The sequence below is a fragment of the Rana temporaria genome, chromosome 1 (genome assembly GCF_905171775.1).
Source record: "Rana temporaria chromosome 1, aRanTem1.1, whole genome shotgun sequence".
Classification (NCBI taxonomy): domain Eukaryota; kingdom Metazoa; phylum Chordata; class Amphibia; order Anura; family Ranidae; genus Rana; species Rana temporaria.
The window spans coordinates 460954116-460969948 of record NC_053489.1 but is presented as its reverse complement, the minus strand read 5'-3'; the positions used below and the strand labels follow the sequence as shown (position 1 = coordinate 460969948).

Sequence of the window (15833 nt, the reverse complement as noted above, 5' to 3'; positions counted from 1 at the left end):
AACGTCGCCTATCTAGATTTTTAAGGGTAAAAGTTTGACGCCATGCCACGAGCGGGCGCAATTTTAAAGCGTGACATGTTGGGTATCATTTTACTCGGCGTAACATTATCTTTCACAATATATAAAAAAATTGGGCCAAATTTATTGTTGTCTTATTTTTTAATTCAAAAAAGTGAATTTTTTCCAAAAAAAGTGCGCTTGTAAGACTGCTGCGCAAATACGGTGTGACAAAAAGTATTGCGATGACCGCCATTTTATTCTCTAGGGTGTTAGAAAAAAATATATATAATGTTTGGGGGTTTTAAGTAATTTTCTAGCAGAAAAAACTGTTTTAGTCTTGCAAACACCAAATCTGAAAAACACCTGAGGTCTTTAAGTGGTTAAAGTCCATCCTCTCCAAAATCAAATGTTAAAAGCAAATGAAATCTATCGAACTACACTTTTTAAATGACAAATTCCTAATATTTTCATTACAAATTTTATCTATCCATGGCCAGCTTTAGTGAATTGACACATTTCATATGAAAATGTCATAATTACCTCTTGGTGCCAGCAGTTGGAGCGCAAAAGCAACAGAGCCACGCCTGGACACCATAGTTTTTTCACTACTACATTGTGACTAACCTCCGATGTGACCCTAATACCAGTATTTTTACATATTACCCATAGTGCATGGAAAAACCTTGTATGGATGACCACAAACCAATAAAACACTGGTTTCTTTATTGTACAATTTAAAAATCCAAAGACAACCTCACAGCTCTGGCAGTTCTACCCACATACTGGATAGAACAAATCTTACAAGTAATCACAAATATACAGAGCTTTGCAATACCATAGACCACAGAGTATGTTTGAGCAACAGGGACACTTATTAGCTCCACAATGGATGTTCACTTTAACATGTAACAAAGTTGCAGACTGCTTAATTCCAGGGTCAAAGTACCTAGGAGAAAGGTTATTTCCTAAAGCGGGAGCTCTTCTAAATACATTGCCCTTCCCTAGTATCTCAGCATAAGCCAGATCATTAAACAAAATAGGTAAATATCAATTATATTATTAATTAAATTATATTTGATACCACATGCAATGGACAGCACTGGTTTTCTCATCAAACAATCTTTTTTTTCTTCTGTTGTGAGGGTTCTGTCCTGTTTTTTGCTATTGCATGCCCTCAGTGGTGATTGAGAATACCTTCTGTCGTTAAATCATTGGTAAACCAAAGAAGCCTCCTGTTTAAACTTATTATCCTCGCTACATACACATTGAAAGTGTAAAAAATACCTAACAGGGATGTCACTACAAATACATTGAAAATGCCCAATTTAATAATTACTTAATAACCCTACCATGTTCACCTTCTAATCAGGGAAGAATACATCCTTGGTATTCATATGGCCAGTAAATATTCAATTCACATGGTTGTCAATGAGGTAGGTCAGAAACAAATGATCAATTTTACTATTACATACAAAAATCCGGTCATCAATGTAATGTTAATTAACCTTAATGTAAGACCTGAATGGAATGCCACCACCACCCATAAAAATGTTGAGGGGTGAGGGAGAAAATGTTACCCTATCTCGGTCCTGCATCCCTGGATGTAGCAAACCCCATCAACAGAAAAAAGTTTTGGGTATGTATTCCAACCCCTTGACAACAAGCATGCACTATATAGCAGGCCTCGACAAAATCCGGGTGCCCGGTCGCAATTGCGACAAGAAATTGTGACCTGGCGCCTGGGGAAGCTTAGGGCTGCAGAAGGCTGCAAAACCGCTGCCTCAATTACCGGCCGGCGCGGGTGTGATCGTGGCGGGCCCGCGATTGCAGCAGGCCCGCGCCTGCCAGTAATTGAGGCCACGGCTTTGCGGCCTTCACAGAAGGAAGCTGAGGGCTGCAGAAGGCCGCAAAGCCGCGGCCTCAATTACCGGCAGGCGCGGGCCGGCCGGTAATTGAGGCTGCGGCTTTGCGGCTTTCTGCAGGCCTCAGCTTCCTTCTGTGATCTGGCGCCCTGTTGTGGGTAGCAAAACAGCAGTTCTAATGTGTTTTTTCACTGTTTTCACTGCCATCTCCTTCCCTCTAATTAGAACCCCCAAACATTATATATATATTTTTATTCTAACACCCTAGAGAATAAAATAATGGTTGTTGCAATACTTTCTGTCACACCGTATTTGCGCAGCGGTCTTACAAGCGCACTTTTTTGGGGGAAAAAATACACTTTTTTTAATTAAAAAATAAGACAACAGTAAAGTTAGCCCAATTATTTTTGATATTGTGAAAGATAATGTTACGCCGAGTAAATTGATACCCAACATGTCACGCTTCAAAATTGCGTCCGCTCGTGGAATGGCGACAAACTTTTACCCTTTAAAATCTCCATAGGCGACGTTTAAAAAATTCTACAGGTTGCATGTTTTGAGTTACAGAGGAGGTCTAGGGATAGAATTATTGCTCTCGCTCTACCAACCGCAGCGATACCTCACATGTGTGGTTTGAATACCGTTTACATATGCGGACGCTACTCGCGTATGCGTTCACATCTGCGCGCGAGCTTGGCGGGACGGGGTACGTTTTTTGGCTCCTAACTTTTTTAGCTGGCTCCTAGATTCCAAGCAAATTTGTCAAACCCTGCTATATAGTAACAAGTATAATGCGCTAAATAGAAAATAAATTGCCTCAACTGCTAGAGAGTGTGGCATGCAGGAATATAAACTTGTTACATCACAAGTAATCCAAATATACAGTACTTCTCCTCCCATACCATTTCATTCATAAAATTCAATAATTGCGTTGTATCTCTTAAATAGCTTGATAACTGGATCACCAGTGTTTGAAGCTTGACATCCAACCACGGATTCATCTTCTCATTGTCCACTGAACCACTTTCAAACCGGGCCATAGTCAAATGACACCGGCAAGAACATCTCCTCCCTCCGGGTGGACGTCGTACGAAGTCCACTCGTTCTCGCGCGCCCCCGGGGTTGCACAGCACCGCGAACGGGAATGGGGCGTGTCCCTCGGGACACAGCCCATCCCCGATCAGTGTAAATAACCGATAAAAATTGCACTTTTCTACGTGACCGGCTGTGTCCAATCACAGCCGGTCTCAAGAACTGTCCTTGTGTATGCCGCTCGTGCGCGCCCCCCAGGCGTAAAAAAAATTGCATAGTGTGCATATTGATTGGTTTGCGCAAAAGTTATAGCGTCTACAAGCTATGGGAAAAATGTATGGTATTTTTATTATTATTATTTTTTTACTAGTAATGGTGGTGATCTGCGATTTTTAGCGGTACTGCGACATTGCGGTGGTTAGATCGGACACTTTTTTTCTTCAATCAGTTTTTATTAACATTTTCACAGTTATACATAGAGAACAATGTATACATTGTATGTTGCGAAATGACGTAGTTGTACATGACAGATTTACACAGTGAACAAGTTAGAACTAACAGAGTCGCTGAGAGAAAGAGCCATGTATGGCTCGTACGCCGTGATTGTCATACCGATAACTGACAGAGTTGTGGATGCTCTCTCCCCTCTGGACACCCCTAATGGTAGCACTTTTGTGTCCCAAGAAGAGAGACCACCCACCCACTGTGTGTTTACTTAGTATGAGTAATAACTCTCATAACATGTGTATTGCATGACTACTATTGTACTTATACAGAAAACAAATAAAAAGCTATAAAAATGCACTCATTACTATGTAAATGTCACTGGTAGGGAAGGGGTTAACACTAGGGGCAATCAAAGGGTTAAATGTGTTCCCTAGTTAGTGTTTCTTACTGTGGGGGGATGGGACTGACTGGGGGAGGAGACATATTGCTGTTCCTACTTACTAGGAACAAATGATCTGTCTCCTCTCCCCTGACGGACTTTGCCAACGTATATTGGCATGAGCAAGTCGGCAAGTGGTTAAAGATGAAGTAAAGTGCAGCTTTTTTTTTGTTTTCTCTTTGACTCTCCGGCAGTCCAAGGGAGGGGGCGAGCACGACACTCCACACCAGGGAGAAAGCCTCGCATTACTGTGTGGAGCTACAGACAGAAGAACAGGAAGTGAGGATTTCTCAGAAGAAATAAGGACATTTAAAAGCAAAAAGCAAAATCGAAGGATGAGGTAAGTGAAGGAGGACTGCACTAAGGTAAAGGAAGCCATTTAGGAAAAATGGTACCTTTACAACCACTTTAAGGTTGAAAACAGAGTGATGAGCAGTGTTTGGTTTTTAGCTCTTGGTCTTAGAGGTGGCAGGAGACAGATGCAGCATTGGATCAATGCTCCATCCACCTAGGTGAGCATGATTGCTTGTTTTTTCTTCTTAATCCCACACTTCCCTTTTAAAAGCATTTACAAAAATAATAAAAGTTTTAAAGTCTGAATTCATGCAGAAGCATAAAAAAAGATTTTGCAGTAGGTCAGGGTCTCTTGATCCTTCTACTGCATCACACCTGCAACTAAAAAAATTATTAATATGTTATATGTTTTTAGGTTTAGTTTTATATTGTAGTCATTATGCAATGCTCAGGGTTGAATGAATTACCACTGTAGTTTGCCAACACTCATTTTACCCATAAGAGTGATTATGATGGCCATAAAACAATGCATGTTGAAAATATAAACCAGCAAACGTTTAATGTGTTATTTAGCTTCACCAATTTGAAGCGATTTTGCTGCATTTAAAAAAAAAAAACATGAATCTCATTGGGTTGCTGGTCAAATAGTTAGGAAATGTGTTGAGACTGGTAGAAAGAAAGATGAAGTGTTACAAGTTTCCTGCACTCTTACAGATGACTATTCCAGCTGGGCTGGATATGCCGTCGAATAAACATTAGTAGCAGACAGTTGATTAACGTCACATCTGAACTGGCCAAAATCTTTGCAGATTTCATCTGACTTATCTATAAAACACACAATCTATGCAAAAGAGTTGTGGGCCTATTTATTGCACGATTTAAACTTTCTTCATGATCATTTCCAGCTACACCAGAGACACATTGAATTGTCATATATCTATTGTATAGAAGCATGCCCTAGGGAGAAGTGCTAATAGATTCACATCATGTAATATATAATATACCTTATGCTATTGAACCAATTTACATGGCCATGTCTGAAAAGGTTCTGGAGCAAGCTCAGGAGACACAACTACATAATTAAATCCCTATTATTTAAGCGGTTGATTTGCAGATAAGGCACTTTGGCTTACACAGATCCTCTAAATCATTATACAAGCACCAGATACTTCTGGATCAAATGTCTCCATAGAGAAAGCAGATAGCTTAAGTGTCTGTGTTGTCTTCTGCAGTTGCTATAATTTACAGTTGCTATGAAAACATGCCTGAATGGTGGATATACTGTAGAATTCAAAGTGTTACACTTTTGCAGTGAAATGTGAAAAACACCCACTATATGTTTATGTGTTCGCATTAACACAGCATACCTACAAATTAAAAATATATATATATGTATATATTGATATAATTACCCTTTGAGTTGTTTTTTTGGAACAGATTTATATACAGGACTGCAAGCTTATCTGAACAATTTCAAAGTGAAAATAGAGGGACAATCTGAGGGAACATTAACATACAATATACTGTCCAAGACCTGACATTTTTACCCACTTAATCACCGCCCTATAGCCGAATTACGGCTATAATGCGGTTCCTTAACTCTGGGAGGACGTCCATGGACGTCCTCCCAGAGAATCGCTCCCTCGGGCGCGCATACGCGATCATCTGTGCTCGCCGGGTTCACTGGACCAAGAGCAACAAGGATCGCGGTAAAGGGCCAATGACAGCGGCCCTTTACCACGTGATCGCGCTGTCCAATGATGGCGCAATCACAAATGTAAACGAACAGGGACAAGGGGTCAGTTTGAGTTCATCGCTCTCCTCTCCTCACACAGATGCAGCGTGAGAGGAGAGGAGAGCAATTAGAGACAACTGTAAGTGCATTTCAGTGCCCCAGCAGTGCCCAATAGTGCCACATATGTGCCCCCCAGTGCCACCTGTGCCCATCAGTGCCACATGTGCCCACCAGTGCTCATCTGTGCCACTGCAGTGCCCACCAGTGCTGCCTGTACCCACCAGTACTGCCTGTGCCCACCAGTGCCACCAGAGCCACACCAGTGCCACCTTTGCCCATCAGTTCCACCTGCACCACTGCATTGTCACTTCAGTGCTACCTGTGCCCACCAGTGACGCCTGTGCCCACCAGTGACGCCTGTGCCCACCAGTGTCACCTGTGTGCTCATCAGTGCCACCAGAGCAACACCAGTGCAACCAGTTTCACCTGCACCACTGCAGTGCCGCCTGTGCCACCTGTGTCCACCAGTGCCACCTGCTAATCAGTGACCCTAGAGCCACAGCAGTGCAACCAGAGCCACACCAGTGCCACCTTTGCCCATCAGTTCCCCCTGAGCCACTGCAGTGCCACATCAGCGCCCACCAGTGCCACCACAGTGTTCCACTTCCCTGCCTGCTGCCTGGATCAGGGCTCTCCTCCTGTGGACAATTGCACTACTAAAACCACAGGTAATCTTTTTTTTTTTACCCGTTACTCAACAGAATGTATTTTAGGGTGCAATTCTTGGTATGTACATGCTGTGTTAGAAATATGAAGGGCCTTCAAAAATGTGATAGATTGTAAGGAAATTGGATGTGTAATTTATGTCCCTAGAACACCTGATGGTACTTCTTGGATGTTGGGCCTCTATGTGGCAAGGCTGTTAAAAAAGCTCACACATGTGGTATTGCCATACTCAGGAGGAGCAGCAGAATATATTTTGGGGTGTCATTTTTGCTATGTACATGCTATGTGTTGGAAATATCCTATAAATGGACAACTTTGTGTAAAAAAAATGGGTTTTCATTTTTTTTCCACATTTTCCAAAAACATCTGAAAAAAAAATGAACCGTTAAAAAGACTCATTATGCCTCATAGATTATATGTTGGGGTGTTAGCTTTCCAAAATAGGGTCACTTTGTGGGTGTTTCCATTGTCCTGGTGCTCCATGGCCTTCAAAATTGTAATAGGTGGTTGAGAGATTAGATGTGTAATTTATGCTCCTAGAATGCTTGAAGTTGCTAATTCAGTGTTGGGCCTCTGTATGTGGCCAGGCTGTGTAAAAGTCTCACACATGTGGTATCGCCATACTCAGGAGGAGCAGCAGAATATATTTTGGGGTGTCATTTGTGGAATGTACATGCCATGTGAGAGAAATAACCTGTTATAATGACAATATGGTGTGAAAAAAAAAATCTTAATTTTGCAAAGAATTGTGGGAAAAAATGACAACTTCAAAAAACTAACTAAGCCTCTTACTAACTACCTTGGAATTTCTACTTTCCAAAAATGGGTAATTTGGGTCGTATTTGTACTTTACTGACTTGTTAGGGTCTCAAGAAATGAGATAGGCTGTCAGCACATCAGGTGTGATCAAATTAATTAATTTTCAGTAATTGTCACTATAGCTTGTAGACCCTATAACTTTCACCCAGACTAAATAATATCCACAATTTTATTTATTTTTTACCAAAGATATGTAGCAGTATACATTTTGGGCCAAATTTATAAAGAAAATTTTCTTTTTTGCAAAAATTTTTATAATAGAAATGAAGAAAAATTCATTTTTTTACTAAATGTTCGTTCTTTTTTTATTTATAGCGAAAAAAATTAAACCGCAGAGGTCATCAAATACCACCAAAATAAAGCTCTATTTGTGTGAAAAAAGGACAAAAATTCCATTTGGTTAAAGTGTTGTATGACTGAGTAATTGTCATTCAAAATGTGAGGGCACCGAAAGTTGAAAATTGGTCTGGTTATTAAGTGGGTTTAAGTGCCCAGTGGTCAAGTGGTTAAAGCCGGGTACACATGGGCCAAATGTCAGGAGACATTTGACGTTAATAAAAAAAAGCCCAAATTCAGCCCGTGTGCATGTGGGTCTGTCTGACAAAAGACGGCTGTCGGACGAACATGCTGGAAAAAACAGCAGCCGACCGACTCCCTATCGGCCACTGGCGGAAAGCGCTGATCGGAGTGTTCTGGTGGGGGGTACGTTTTACCCAGCACTATTAACGGGGCAACCTACATACGCTTCCATTGCCCTAGTGTGTGTCTATAGGGAATCCATACTCATTGGATCTAGCCCTCACACAGGTTACCCAACACATGTTTATTATCACTAAAGGATACCCACAATCTTCTAAACCTCTTTTGGCTCAGCAGCGCCACCATCCCAACGTTTGTATACTATTTTTGATCTCTATTCAGATCCTTTAGCAGCAGTTTATTCACATATCCTAAGAGCGGGTTCTTCTCCTCTGCTGTACCAGGCTTAACCCTTTGTTAGGACAGACAGTGTGCACCACTAGTTTACAATTGATAATGAAGCACAGCACAGTAAGTACAGACAGAGTTAATTAGGGTAAACAACTCCACTGCCCTTTCTTCAACATTTCATAGAAGGAAAAAACTAGGTAGGTTTTTAAGCAAGTAAAAAGTTAAGTAACATTTTTAAACATTTAAAAACAAGCAAGAGACTTTTCATTGACTAAAGGAGTGTGTCTAATGGATGTCTCGTAACAACCAACCACTTGTTCAGCTGGTTGATCGTTTTTCCTGCCGGAAAAAGAACCGACGATCACCTGATGTTGACCATAGAGATTTACGATGGGTCAGATGCTCCCGGAGTCTCTATGATCATTCAGAGGCCGGGCGCAATGTTATGACGTCACGCCTGGCCTTTGCATTTGAAAAAATTACGCCTCCTCGGCTGGGAAGTCAGGATCTTTTTTTATTTTTTATTGCAGGCTTCCCAGCCTAGATGTGAGATCTGGGGACTTATTGACCCCAGATCTCACTGTAAAGAGGACCTATCATGCACTATTCCTATTACCATGGATGTTTACAAATAATAGGAATAAAAGTAATAAAAAAAAAATGTAAAAAGAAAGTTTCAAAGCGCCCCTGTTTCTGCGTGCTCGCTCGCAGAAGCAAACACATACGTAAGTCGTGCCCACATATGTAAACGACGTTCAAATCACACATGTGAGGTATTGCCACGAACGTTAGAATGAAAGCAATAATTCTAATACTAGACCTCTGCAACTCAAAACATGTAACCTGTAAAAAAAATTAAAGCGTCGCTTATAGGGATTTTTTTGTATCAAAGTTTGGCGCTATTCTACGAGCGTGAAATTTTCAGAAATCTATTAACTCGGCATAACATCACCATCAAAATTTTTTTAACTTTACTGTTTTTTTTTTAATGCATTTCCCCCACAAAAAAAGCTTATTTGAAAAATTGCTGTGCAAATACAGTGCAAGATAAAAAAGTTGCAACAACCACCATTTTATTCTCTAGGGTCTCTGCTAAAAAAACAAAAACAAACATATAATGTTTGGGGATTCTGTGTAATTTTATAGCCCAAAAAAATAGGATTTTTGTACTCACCGTAAAATCTATTTCTCTGAGTTCATGGACGGACACAGCAGCATTGACCTTAGGGTTATATATCTTTCCTTTCAGGAGAGACTAGGCAGAAAAAACAGCACTTCAAGTGTTAAAAACACTTATCTCAGTACAGCACCTCCAAGGGGGCGGGTCCCCCGAGTACATCCCACTCTCTGCATCATGCAGCTCCAGTTCGTAAACAAGCAGTACAATCAAAGGAGGGGTGGGTGCTGTGTCCGTCCATTAAATCAGAGAAATGGATTTTACGATGAGTACAAAAATCCTATTTTCTCTTCCGTTCATGGACGGACACAGCAGCATTGACCTTAGGGACTTCCCAAGCAGTGTCAACATTTTTTTGAGGGGTGGGAAAAAACACAGCAAACCAAGCTTCACCCCAAACAAACCAGAGTTCCTCAACGGAGGAATTTCAACCTTAAACAGCCGCCTGTAAAACCTTGCGGCCAAAGGAGGCATCCGAAGATGCACTCACATCCACCTTGTAAAACTTTGAGAAGGTGTGGATTGACGACCAGGTCGCTGCCTTACACACCTGTAAAACAGACGCTTGATGGCAAAAAGCCCAAGAGGCACCAATCGACCTGGTTGAATTCGCCGTAACCTGAAAGGGAGGTGCCCGCCCCTTTAGGGCATAGGCCTGGAGAACAACCTGTCTGATCCACCTAGAAATGGTGGCCAACGAGACCGCCAAACCTTTCTTAGGACCAGTCACCGACACGAACAGTGAATCCGACTTCCGAAATGGAGCCGTAGCAGACAAGTACACCCGTAGGGCCCGAACAACGTCCAAGGAATGCAAAGTGGCCTCCTTCGTGTTTTTCGGCCGAGGACATAAGGATGGCAAAACAATGTCCTCACTAATGTAAGAGGCCGAAACAACCTTTGGAAGGAATGACGGCTGCGGCCGCAGCACCACCTTATTCTTATGCATGACTAAGTAAGGAGCCTTGCAAGACAGTTCAGTTCAGATACCCGTCTGACCGAGGTAATTGCCACCAGAAAAAACACCTTCTGGGACAGAGTCAACAAAGGAATCTTCCGAATGTCCTCAAACGGAACCCTTTTGAAGCACCAAAAGGACTAAATTCAAGTCCCATGTAGGCAGTGGAGGGGCCACATGCCGAACCCCCTGCACAAACGTACGCACCAGGGAGTGCGCCACCAAGGGTCGCTGAAAGTAGACAGCTAGAGCCGAAATCTGACTCTTAACCATACTCAAGGCGAGCGCCTGATCCACTCCACGCTGTAAGAACAGCAGAATCCGGGACATCACGTATGTACGAGGGTGCCATTTCATCTCTTCACACATAGAGATGTAGGCCTTCCACGTACGATGGTAAATCCTTCGTGAAGTAGACTTCCATGCTCGTAGCATGGTAGAGATCACCGAGCTCGACAGGCCTCGGTCCTTCAGCACCTGGTTCTCAACAGCCACGCCGTTAAAGCCAGCGACTGTAAAGCAGGGTGAAAGATAGGACCCTGCGACAGAAGATCTTCTCTCAGGGGTAGACGCCAGGGGACGTCTGCCACCAGACGCATCAGGTCCACGTACCAGGGATGACGTGGCCAATCCGGAGCGATCAGGATTGTTGGTATCCCCTCGGCTTCCACTCTGCGTAGCAGGCGAGGAAGAAGCTTCAGAGGAGGGAAGGCGTAGATTAGGTGATAGTGAACCCATGGTGCCACCAACGCGTCTGACGCGTCCGCCCACGGATCCCTTGACCTGGCCACGAACCGTGACACCTTCCGATTGAGACGGGACGCCAGAAGGTCCACGTCTAGAGTGCCCCATTTTTGGCACAGACTCTGAAACACCCCCGGGTGTAGCGACCATTCTCCTTGGTCTAGCGTTTGGCGACTTAGGTAGTCGGCTTGCCAGTTCAGCACCCCCGAAATGTACACGGCCGACAGAGCCGGAACGTACCTTTCGGCACACCGGAGGATGTGCGCGACTTCCGTCGCTGCAGCTGAGCTCCGTGTGCCCCCTGATGATTGACGTACGCCACTGCCGTGACGTTGTCGGACTGGATCTTGACCGGTCGGTTCTGCAGACCCAGAGACCACTTGGAGAGACACAACTTGATCGCTCGGAGCTCCAGTACATTGATTGGTAGGCGGGAATCCTCCTGAGTCCAGCGCTCCTGGGCTGACTGGACACCCCAGACCCCCCCCCAGCCAGAGAGGCTGGCATCCGTCATGACCACTGTCCAATGGCACGGCAGAAACTATTTTCCGGTCCAAAGTACCGGAGATGTCAGCCACCACACTGGGGAGGACCTGACCAGTTGACTCACCCGAATCTGGTAATCCAGAGACGAAGGAAGCTTGTCCCAACGTAACAGAATCTCTTTTTGCAAGTCTCGAGTGTGAAATTGGGCATACGGAACTGCCTCGAAAGAGGCCACCATCAGACCCAGCACTCTCATGCAAAAGCGAAACGACGCCCATTTCTGGGTCGTCAACCGCTGCACCGCAGACTGCATTGTCTGTAGTTTTTCCTTTGGGAGGAAAACCCTTGCCTCTGAGAAGTCCAGGACTAACCCCAGGTAATCCAGCCGCTGAGACGGTACCAGTACTGACTTCTGGGTATTCAATAGCCAACCAAATTCTCAGAGGGTCTGACAGGTGATAGACACATCCTCTTCTAATTCTGAGCTTGAAGAAGCTCTCAGAAGGTCGTCCAGGTATCCTACGATAGCGATCCCACGCTGCCTCAGCAGGGCCAGAATCAGAGCGAGCACCTTGGTGAAAACCTGTGGTGCCGAGGCCAGGCCGAACGGGAGGGCCACAAATTGAAAGTGGTCCTCTCCGACCGCAAAACGCATAAATCTCTGGTGTTTTGCACATATGGAGGTACGCGACCTTGATATCCAAGGATGCTAGGAAATCCCCCTGATGGAGCGCTGCTACTACTGAGCGAATCGACTCCATCCTGAATTTTTGTACTTTGACAAAACAATTGAGGGCCTTGAGCTCCAGGATTGGACGGACCCCTTCCTTCTTGGGGACTACAAACAGATTTGAGTAAAACCCCTGAAAAAATCTGTTTGGTGGACAAGAGAGAAACTCTATCTTGTACCCTGAGGAAACTACTTCGCAAACCCAACGGTCGGAAAGAAGAGACCTCCACCGAGCCGGCCCCCCACTCGAGATGCGGGCGAGGGCAGACCCTCATCCAGAGGCAGGTTTGTCCGCAGGCTTGTTGGGCTTGTACCAGGTGCGCATTTGCCCTTCAGCGGGCGCCTTAGCACCCTGAAAAAGTTTTCCTGCCGTACTTGGAGGGTGAAAAAAAACGCTTGGGGGTAGTAAAGGAAGGCCCTTGCTTACGGCGAGGCTCCTTACCCTTTCCAGATTGCGGGAGCAGAGTGCTCTTACCGCCTGTGGCATCCTTTATGATGTCATCCAGGGACGCCTTAAAAAGCCATTTACCCTTAAAGGGTAAGTCCACCAAGGCCTTTTTAGAAAACTGGTCCGCAGACCAACACTTCAGCCACACAAGGTGGCGTAGTACCACTGCGTAGGCGGAGGCCCTGGAGAGCAAGGGAAGCTTATCCAGGGCCGACTCACAGACAAACTTTAGGCCCTGCACCAACTGGTCGGCCAAGTCCACACAGGCCTCAGGAGCATTCTGCGCCTCCAGCTCCTGCAACAAGGACTTTGCCCGTTTGGTAAGTGCCTGCGACACCAGAGCCCCGGCCAAGACCGGTCTCACCGCCGACCCCAACACTGTGAACATGGAGCGGGCCACAGCCTCAGTTCTCCTATCTGCGGGGTCCTTAAAAGCGGGAGCCCCTTCCACAGATAATGTGGTGGCCTTGTTCAGTCTGGAGTCCACTGACGGAGGAGAAACCCACATCTTTAAAAAGTCTTCCTCAAATAGGTAACGGACCGCAAAGTATTTTGGAACTGAAAAAATCTTCTGCGGCCGATCCCATTCCTTGTACAACAGTTTGTCCAGATATGGAACACAAGGAAACACTTTTGCGGTGCGGGGTGGCTTGCAGAACCCAAAAGGGACCGGCATGTCTGATGCCTCCGCCGAATCCTCAAGTTTCTGAGTATCCCGCACCGCAGTGATAAGAGCTCCAACAAACGCCTTATCATGCGCTGACCCTGAAGCAGAGTCATCCTCGCTGTCCGTGTGGGCTAAGCCTGCATCATCTGATATGACGGAACCAGGGCCAGATGCAGTAGCAGGGCCTGATTCCGTGTCAGAGACATCCCCAGAAGAAGGCATATGGAGGGGGGTGCTTTTTACCCCCCTTCTGGCCACCAGTCGCTTCAATCCTGGCAACAAACGTCTCAAGGACTGCCGTCATAGCATCCACTGAGGTCGCAGGAACAGGGGCACTAAGGGTTGACCCCCCAGGGGACTCACCACCCGACCAGGCTGTAGTGCTGCTGAGAACGCTGTTTGTGCTGTGCCGTCCCTCAGGAAGTGTGCTGAGAGCTTTGGCGCCGTTATTCTGGTCACTAGAGGCCAAAAAAAATTCCAAGATGGCCGCCGACATGCAGAAAAACAGCATGCGGGCTACAAGAAAATGGCCGCCGATTCAATAGAGGCGCGTCACCGGCAAAATGGCGGCCATACACGTGTTTTAAAAATACAGTGACAAACACAGCAGAACACAGTGAAAGTCCCAGAGCCTGCAACCCCCCCCCCCCCCTCACACACGGCACCATAAAGGACAGAAAAATAGCACCCCACAGCAGCGCAGCCCCCCGGTAGTAACGGAGCCCCCCAGGCGGACCCCCCACCTCACGGCCAACACCCAGAATGCGGGGAAGGAGGGAGAGGAAGGGAGAGAGGAAAGCAGGGCGGACCCTTGATCGACCTCCCCGGGAATGCACCAGCCGAACCACCATGCCAATGGCAAGGGGATACTACTTACCCATCCTGCGACCACCGGCTGGAGGCATTCCAGGCAGACCCAATGTCCGCAGCAGATACGGCATGGCTGTCGGCCTGACACACTGTGACTCAGCCATAGAGACCGGTCATATGTGTGCCCTGTAGCATATAGCTCACCGGCCACCCCTGGAGCAACGGGGCATGTTGTGGACGGCTCAGTGCGTAGCTAAAGGCCGGCACACGATCGATGGCCAAACATGGGGGGACTACAAGGATCGCAGATCCAGCCTGTCACCCAGTCGGTGGGAGACCCGAGAAGAGGAGGATCTGGGCTGTTCTGTGCTAAACAACTTCAAAGAGCAGGCAAGTATGACGTTTGTTATTTTGATGAGAAAAAAGACAAAGCTTAGGTATCACTTAAATAAACTAACATTCTGGTTGAACCACTTATATGTCTATTGGGATACTGCGATACGTCTATTTATACCTCCTCTATTGGTAACACTATAAGACACGCACTTTTTGTTGCCCGTAGACAGATTGCTATTAAGTGGACCTCTCCCTACCCTCTGACTGTATCTGAGTGGATTTTAGATCTCAATAGGATTATTCTTTTTGAAAAACATACATACTCCCTAAGGAATTCCATGAGTAAGTTTGATGCTACCTGGTCAATATGGCTTCAATTCATGATCTAGGTATCATGTAAACTAATAGGTACTATATACTTTAATATGCTGTTTTTGTCTGTCCTTTTTCTCAATTTTTTTCCATACATACTCCAAGAGCAAGGTGGGGGTTGTTCATGTCGGGTGGTTTTCCCCCCTTTTTTTTTTTTTTTTACTTTTCTTGGGTTGTGTGTTTAATGTGATTTTGTTTGTATAATTTGTCTGTATTGTCTCAATGTTGTTTGCATATAAAAAAAAAAAAGTATCCGATTAAAAAAAAAAAATAGACAGAGCATCTCTGTTATAAACAAAGTGAAAGTAATATTAACCGGTTAAGACCCAGACCAATATGCAGGTTAAGGACCTTGCCCCTTTTTGCGATTCGGCACTGCGTCGCTTTAACTGACAATTGCGCGGTCGTGCGACGTGGCTCCCAAACAAAATTGGCGTCCTTTTTTTCCTACAAATAGAGCTTCCTTTTGGTGGTATTTGATCACCTCTGCGGTTTTTATTTTTTGCACTATAAACAAAAATAGAGCGACAATTTTGAAAAAAAAAACAATATTTTTTACTTTTTGCTATAATAAATATCCCCAAAAAGATACAAAAAAAAAAAAATACGATACGTATTCTACCTATTTTTGGTAAAAAAAATTGTAATAAGCATTTATCGATTGGGTTGTGCAATATTTATAGCGTATAGCGTTTACAAAATAGGGGATAGTGTTATGGTATTTTTATTAATATTTTTTTTTTTACTACCAATGGCTGCGATCAGCGATTTTTTTCATGACTGCGACATTATGGCGGACACATCGGACACTTTTGACACAT

At 44.7% G+C, this 15833-nt stretch overlaps 1 protein-coding gene across 1 annotated transcript in view; it reads right to left on the bottom strand.

The window, feature by feature from the left end:
* Positions 1-15833, bottom strand: part of LOC120932525 (LIM domain-binding protein 3-like) — a gene marked incomplete at its 5' end in the record, with an annotated part of 91462 nt that overhangs the window by 10915 nt on the left and 64714 nt on the right. The gene's annotated exons all lie outside the window — the stretch shown is intronic.